Raw genomic sequence first — 8880 nt, forward strand, 5'->3', positions numbered from 1 at the left:
AGAGTCAACAAACTCCTAGGTCTTTTTCATAGTTCCCTACTTCAATTTCAGTATCTCCCATATGATATTTATAATGCACATTTTTATTGCCTGCATGCAGTACTTTACACTTTCCTCTATTAAATGTCATTTGCCATGTGTCTGCCCAGTTCTGAATGCTGTCTAGATCATTTTGAATGACCTTTGCTGCTTCAGTGTTTGCCACTCCTCCTATTTTTGTGTTGTCTGCAAATTTAACAAGTTTGCTTACTATACCAGAATCTAAATCATTAATGTAGATTAGGAATAGCAGAGGACCTAATACTGATCCCTGTGGTACACCACTGGTTACCTCACTCCATTTTGAGGTTTCTCCTCTAATCAGTACTTTCTGTTTTCTACATGTTAACCACTCCCTAATCCATGTGCATGCATTTCCTTGAATCCCTACTGCGTTCAGTTTGAGAATTAATCTTTTATGCAGGACTTTGTCAAAAGCTTTCTGGAAATCTAAATAAACAATGTCGTATACTTTGCAATTATCCATTGTATATATAGCTGCTACAGTTTCACAACATTCATTTTTTGCACAACTTTTTTGTTGTTCTTACTTACAATGATAAAAAAAGTATTTAAATGTATTTAACATATTCATATATGTACATAGGCTATATTTGATACAAAATGGATACAATGCAATTACAGTGCAAAGGCAAGCAAACACACTACCTTACAATTATGTAGTTTACAACATGTAAGGAAAAACGAGCAAACAAAGCAAAACAGTTTAGATTTTAATATTATGCAGGGTGACTTCAAATACAGAAACCTTGATGCATTTCCAATTTTCTTCAAAAAAATAATTTGTTTTTACATTGTGTGCCATATGCATACATTTATAAATAAAATAAAACAGAATAAACAAACAAACAAACAAACATGTTTGTGTTTAATTTGGGAACCTCCTGTCTGAATACGAGAGAGAAATGAAACAATGTATTCTTGCTCTAAATGAGTTGGTGCTATATTAAACTATATAACAGTGTAATGCCTGAGAAAGCACGACTGAACCCTTGAAACCCTTGAAGTATTTGGCTGAAACGTTGTAACTAACAGATAGCACTACTTTGTGCAATATGAGAACTGAAACGAAATTGTGTTTTAAATAAATTTGACTATTTTACATCCCTGGCATTTTATTGTGTGTTTGTGTTGTACTTGGTCAAGACTTTATCCTCGGGCCCAACTAAAAGAACCTGGTGCTAACAACCTATAATCTTTAACTTAATCTGAAGGTAGTGCCTTCAGTGGCGTAGACGGCTACCATAAATGATATTTTAAACCCAGCTTAGCCCTCGCTATAGTATGAGCTTTATTGCTAATAAGTAGCGGAATGTTTAGTCACCAACAAGGTATTTACTGTTGAAGTCCAATTGAACATATGGATTAAATGTGGAGCCATGCACAAAACCTGTGATTTTTAATCAATTTGCATGGCTTTTCAGTATTAAAAGGCTATATACAGTACTGTGCAAAAGTTTTAGGCAGGTGTGAAAAAATGCTGTAAAGTAAGAATGCTTTCAAAAATAGACATGTTAATAGATTATATTTATCAATTAACTAAATGCAAGGTGAGTGAACAGAAGAAAAATCTAAATCAAATCCATATTTGGTGTGACCACCCTAACTGTGTGCAAGTGTACCTAGAAGAATTGATGCTGTTTTGAAGGCAAAGGGTGGTCACACCAAATATTGATTTGATGTAGATTTTTCTTCTGTTCACTCACTTTGCATTTTGTTAATTGATAAATATAAACTATTAACATGTCTATTTTTGAAAGCATTCTTACTTTACAGCATTTTTTCACACCTGCCTAAAACTTTTGCACAGTACTGTAGATTAGAACCCATGGGGGTTATTTTCGAGTTTTAGGGTTTCTTATTAATCCTTCGAGATTTCAATGTTTATTTGTGGTTATTTAGCCTGCTGTTTAAAAAGGTTCTTTGTATACTATTTGGAATCCCTGAAATACAGTTTCTTGGAATAACTTTTTCAAGAGTGTAAGATTTTTAAACCTCATGAATATGTTATTCCCGGAAGGTATTAGTAATACTCAAGACACTTATTATTATTATTATTTATTTCTTAGCAGACGCCCTTATCCAGGGCGACTTACAATTGTAAGCAAATACATTTCAAGTGTTACAATACAAGTAATACAATAAGAGCAAGAAATACAATAACTTTTGTTCAAGCAAAGTACAAGTGTGACAAACCACAATTCAATAATACAGCAGATAATAGTGATAGTTACATCAGGATGTGATTAAATACAAAGTACTACAGGTTAAACACTTGGCAGATTACAGTATTCTGAAGTACAGGATTAAATGCAGTAAAATAGGGGGCAGATAAGAGCAAAATAAAGCACATTTACATAAAGGGTGATAGTGTCCCAGGATACAAACAGAGGAGTTCTACAGGTGCTCTTTGAAGAGGTGAGTCTTGAGGAGGCGCCGGAATGTGGTCAGGGACTGGGCAGTCCTGACATCTGTAGGAAGGTCATTCCACCACTGCGGAGCAAGGGTGGAGAAGGAGCGGGCTCTGGAGGCAGGGGAGCGTAGCGGAGGTAGAGCTAGTCTTCTAGTGCAGGCGGAGCGGAGAGGTCGAGTGGGGGTGTAGGGAGAGATGAGGGTCTGGAGGTAGCTGGGTGCAGTCTGGTCAAGGCATCTGTAGGCGAGTACAAGAGTCTTGAACTGGATGCGAGCGGTGATCGGGAGCCAGTGGAGCGAGCGGAGTAGTGGAGTAGCGTGGGCGAAGCGAGGCAGAGAGAACACCAGGCGGGCAGCAGAGTTCTGGATGAGCTGGAGCGGACGGGTGGCGGATGCAGGGAGGCCAGCCAGGAGGAAGTTGCAGTAGTCTAGGCGGGAGAGTACCAGGGCCTGGACCAGGAGCTGGGTAGCATAGTTGGTGAGGAAGGGTCGGATTCTTCGGATGTTGCTCAGGAAGAATCGGCAAGTGCGTGCCACAGTGGAGATGTGCTGGGAATAAGAGAGGCAGGGGTCCAGGGTGACTCCAAGGTTCTTAGCTGAGGAAGAGGGAGAGAGTGTGGTAGATTCCAGAGGAACAGAGATAGAGAGATCAGAGGAGGGGGAGGAGGAGGGAAAGAAAAGGAGGTCAGATTTAGAGAGGTTGAGTTTGAGGTGATGCAAGTGCATCCAGGAGGAAATAGCAGACAGACAGGCAGAGATACGGGAGGAGATGGTGGAGTCAGAGGTGGGGAAGGAGAGGAAAATCTGAGCATCATCAGCATAGAAATGGTATGAGAAACCATAGGATGCGATGAGGGGGCCCAGGGAGCGGGTGTAGAGAGCCCATCAATCAACAAAACCTTTATTATTTAACTTTCAGTATAGTACCACACCGTGTGAGTTGGGATTTGAACCGAGAACCACCTGGTATGACACCTTTGTCTTTAACCACTGGGCCACCTTACCCAAGCTTCATTGAATACCTAGCTAATTCACCTTTTTAACTCTCGACTCTCGCTCTTATGTCATTAGCCGAGTGCATGACAATTCTTCCAATAATTACACTGTAGCCTATAATATTCTGTGCACAGAGGGAGCACATTTACTAATGTAACAGGAGGAGGAGGTGTTTTGGGCAGGGGTGTGTTGGGGGCGATTGTTGGTTGTTCAGCGAGGGAGGGAGCAATTACTGAATGGCTGGATATTGTGAGCATGGGTGTGGAGTGTGATTGTGGGGTTATCTGGGGGGTTTATTATTGTGCTTTGTAGTGGCCGCCGGGGTTTACAAATAACTTCAGTCTTTTATTTGCTCCGAGTTCCCGTTACCTTTTTCTTATTAATTTATTAAACACTTGCTTGAGATGTATTGTAAAAAAAAAATAAAAAATCTGCCAGGGGTTGTATCTTACATTAAAGGCTAATGAAACCCCCGTCTCATCATGCCCAACAGATACCACGTTAAAAATGAGATACAGTTTAACAATCCGACCTACATCTCACTCGTTTTACATTGCAATCTTAATATCACACATTTACTACTGCTGCTTTTGCATATCACTCTAAAAACAGTCTCATCAACAACACTAGCTTGTTAAAGTGAACAAACAATTTATATGTGGTTACACAGTCAACATCTTAAAGTACACACACATGTTTCTTATTATGATTCTTAAAATATATACATCTAGTAATATGGACGAATTCTCACTCTATTAGTGATGCGTGGACCAAGAAGAAGCGCGTGGGAACCCAGGAGCAAGCTGATGTTCTCTAACCCCTATATTCTCATCATTCAGTCTACAACAACATCCATTGTACCATAAACTTACCAACACAACCTGGAATGGTTGTCGACGCAAAGCACATTCAGCAGTTTACAGAAGTCATGACATTTTGGAGAAATGAGTACAGAGTTCTCAGCATACTGCATGGACTATTAAACTGATTATAAAGTACAAATACAGAATCTTACACGTGGTTTCAAACAGCACCAGGTAATGACATAGAACCGTTTTTGCTAAATTTTGTTTTCCTGAGAGTATAACACATAGCTGAAATTTGCTTCTAGTGCTTAATCACTAAAAATAATATCTGGTCAATAACATGATATTCTCTGTCGTCACTGAATTTGTAGGCAAATGTGTTCCGATCCAGTACAGTATTAAAGTACTAATCAGTGGCCCTTTGCAGGTGTTTCTATCAAGGCTGAAAAGTGTAGTTTGTATAGACAGTAAAAATCAATGAACATCCCCTCGGCTGAATGCCCAGTCTTGAATTTGCAGTATTATTCATATTAACCCACCGGTGTAGATTTAGCTAGGGACGGTAGGGACATGTCCCTACCAATGTCAAGGGACCGTTGCATTGTCCCTACCAATAATTTTGATAAATCTGAAACGTCTTTTGTCATGTTATTTTATCCGCTTCACAAAGGGTTAACTCTCTCAAGATCCCCTCGTTGCTCCTCCCTCCTCCAAGAAAAAAAAGAAAACAAAAAAAAACGCTAATTTGATTGGCTTAGGCACTAGGTTCTCAACCGGGCGGTGAACGTTTGAATAATAACGTACTAGTAATAATAACAGTGACGTGCCAAACGATACTCCCGATTTCGCCCTTTGAGTGCAGCGAGTTATTAAAGAGAGAAAAAGAGATAGCTTTAAAAAGAATGGCAACCTGGGATTTGTAGGTGTTAGGTGGGGTTTTGGGGTGTAATCAGCAGACAAGAAAACTACAAATTCCATAATGCATCACTGTAACACGGACTCAGTGCGCGGCTGACGTCAGGGACCAAGCAGAGTGTTCTGTTTTCATTGAGGCGCGAAAGTGAACAAGGACTCGGGAGTTAAAGGTGATTCTCCGGGTTTAAAATAAGGAACATTCTAGTCAGTCTTAAACGGTGTATATTGTGCCACATTTTTCACATTTATTTTAAAAAATAAGAACAAATGTAATCAGTTAAATTTGATATTTATTTTGTGTTTGTTGGTTAATGCGTTGTCACATTATTTCAATCCTCCTCCTTCCTCCCTTTGTAACTAACTTACTCCTTGCTTGATTTTTTTTTGTAAAAGCGAACACGAACATATATTTGATTGAATGGACAGTGTGACTATCCAGGCGGTCATAAAAAAATATATATTAAAAAGTCAAATTAACCAGGGGGGGGGGGGGGGGGGAAGATATGAAAATAAATTTCAGTGGGGCGTGAGTAAAAAAAGGTTGAGACCCACTGGCTTAGTCTGGACTCTGGAATGACGCTCATCTGAAGCTGCCGCTTGCCGCTCAGTCTGATATGAGTGTGAGCCACTGACTGAATGAAATCCAAGTACCGCGGCTGAAGGTATTGTCAGCTCGTCAGCAACATAGTTTGAGAGAATAAACCTACCTACCTACCTAATGGGTAGGTAAGTAGGTTTATTACGTTAGCGACCCATTGCTAGCTGCTAACCCCACGTCCTTGGTGGCTAGCTAGCTTGTTTCACAGCTAATCATTATGTGTGTGAGAGAGAGAGAGAGAGAGTGAGTGAGTCAGAGTCAGTGTGCGTGAGCATGTTTTGATATCGTCAACCAACTAACGTTAGCTAATTACTTCAATTTGGCTTTAGGTGACTAAAGCATAATGGCAGCCAAAAAAATAAAGATGGACATAAGGAAGTTTTTTTTACAAAAAGTCAAAGTGTAAGTAGGAAGATGTTGTTAAAGTAATAAACAATTGATAATGATTCTCATAGCAAATGAAAAAATAATTTACTAATGAAGTTAGCAGAGTCATACTTTCTCTCTAAACAGCATGCATCAATTTATCATTTTATCAGGCGAGTGAAGCAGTGCAACCTGGTAAAAGCAGTACAGAGGCAGGTGGAGCAATAGGGTCGCAGGTGAGGTCTGTAATGGCTTAGTGATTATAACAGTGAAAGTGTTAGACTCAGTTTTGAGATATATTATTGTTTGAGGCACATTGTGATATGATAGTAGGCTAATGCTGTATAGTAATATAGTAAGCCATATATTTTCTCTCTATATGGCATGCATCAATTTATTATTTTATCAGGTGAATGAAGCAATGCACCCAGGTACGAGCAGCAGCACAGACACAGGAGAGGTAGGCAGAGCACGTGAGCGTGCATGTGCTCATGCTTGTAGTGGCAGGGGTAATGGTAGCTTACAGTAAGGCTGGGATAGGTTATAATTCAGGTTATTAGTAATTCTATAGCAGGGATGTCAAACCAGCTTAGGAGGGCCACTTTATCATAGTGTTTTAAGTGTATACCAGCCAACTTCATGTCAATCAGATTATCCTTGATTCATTCATTTCAAGCCACCAGAAGTGACCATTTAACAGCTGTCTCCTAAAAAATGTCTTCCCGGGGGGGGGCACGCCCCTGAACCCCCCTAGCGACCGCGACTCCACCCCCCTAAAAAATTGTGTCCCCACCAATGTTCAAACCAAACCTACGCCCTTGTATTAACCCATTCCATGCAGGGAGGGGGCAATTAAAGGTCGGTTAACACTTCGGACAGTTTTTGTAAGTATGTTACTCACTGTATTATGTGTATCTTTTTTTAATCTCCTGTGCAGCTTCATTAATCAAGCTGTTTGTTGCACACAATGGGAAATGAAAGGTCGGTTCGGTTGTTTTTTTCAATAGTGTTATGATGTCCTCACTTGGTTGTATTGTGTGCATCATTTTCATACTCTGTGCAGCTTCAGAACGCCGTGTTCCGGCCGGTTTTGTCTATACAGCTGTTTATTGCATGGAATGGACATTTAAAGGTCGGATCAATGGGTTTTTTCAATAGTGTTATGTTGTTCCCACTTAGTTGTATTGTGTGTATCATTTTCGCCGTCTTTGCACCTTCGGAATCCAGTGTTCCGGGAGCTTTTTGGTGATGACAAGAGGGTTCTGGGTTATTAATCGGTTCTGACTGTTAAAATATTCTCCTCACGTGTGTGTAATTTTCTATGCTGTTTTTAAAGCGATTAAATTAATTAAAGTACCGTTCCGGCTTTTACAACATCCCTATAACGATGACGTCTATTACGAGTTGCGCACGCAGCACTACCCTATGTGAGCTGCGCTGTGCGAGTCTGCGTTCTGCAGCAAGACCCCTTTCGCGTATACCGTCCACTTTAATCACTGGTCCCAGGCCAACATGTTTACCAACCTCAAACCCCTCAGATACATTAGCAACATGGTCCTGAATTAATAAAACAATACATGTTTCAATAGATAAATAAATAAAATACATACATACCAGTTACTAACAGCCGTCTGTTTCAATGAGAAACAAAGGGAATCAGGTCTTGTTCAATCTCAGCTGTCCACCTTAGCTTTGGGCTGCAGCGGCACCGCTCGAGTGACTCGAATCCTTTTTCATCCTTTTTCATCCTTGGTCCCGTCAGCGCTGAAATTAAACCACGGTAAAACCCAGAGTCAAGTCTTGGATTTATTCCGTTTACAACCCCAATAAAACATATTTATTCGTGTAAATGTGTCTGTCAAGGGACTGATTTAAAAATAGTGCAATATTTACTGCTAAACCATTTCCAACAAGTTTGAAATTCAATTTAACCCACAGCGTCCATTTAAAATAATTAGCCTAATTCGGTAAAACATAATTAATAAATAATAGTAATAATAAAATAAATAAATAAAAAAAACTTACCTCGCTTCCAATGTTTTTTTTAAGTTCCTAAAATAATATAAGGTAAATTCAGTGTAGTTAAAGAGAACAAAAAGCCAAATGAAATAAAAGCCGTTGCTTCTTTACTGTTTGAAATTCAGCTCGAGAGAGACTCCAGACAAGCTTCCCGCTTCACTCTGTGCGCGTGCGGCTGCTTCAGACAAAAGTTGTATTTCATCACCCTAAGAAGTTACATTTGTAATGTCTGGCACCTGTTTTTAATAAATAATCAATCTGTTATTGCAACCAATAAGGTAACTGATAAGCTTGTAAAGAAAATAAAAGGGCGGGACTAGCGCAGTGTGTGTGAGCCCGAGTGCACAGTTTAAAACAACCCGAATAAAAACATATGTATTCGTGTAAATGCTCCTGTCACGGACTAATTAAAAAAGTACAACATTTACTGTTAAATCGTTTCCAACAAGTTGTAAATAATAAATTGTGTGGCAATTTTGAAAAGTTCATTTAACGGTTAGCCTACTATCACGATAATTTGTTGTAATAAATCATTTTAAAAAATAAACTTACCTCGCTTCCAGTTTCTAGAATAATAATATAATAAATAACCAACAACTGAGGTAAATTCAGTGTAGTTAAAGAGAACAAAAAGCCAAATGAAATAAAAGCCGTTGCTTCTTTACTGTTTGAAATGCAGCTCGAGAGAGACTCCAGACAAGCTTCCCG

This window comes from Acipenser ruthenus, chromosome 59, assembly GCF_902713425.1.
Source record: "Acipenser ruthenus chromosome 59, fAciRut3.2 maternal haplotype, whole genome shotgun sequence".
NCBI classification, from domain to species: Eukaryota; Metazoa; Chordata; class Actinopteri; order Acipenseriformes; family Acipenseridae; genus Acipenser; species Acipenser ruthenus.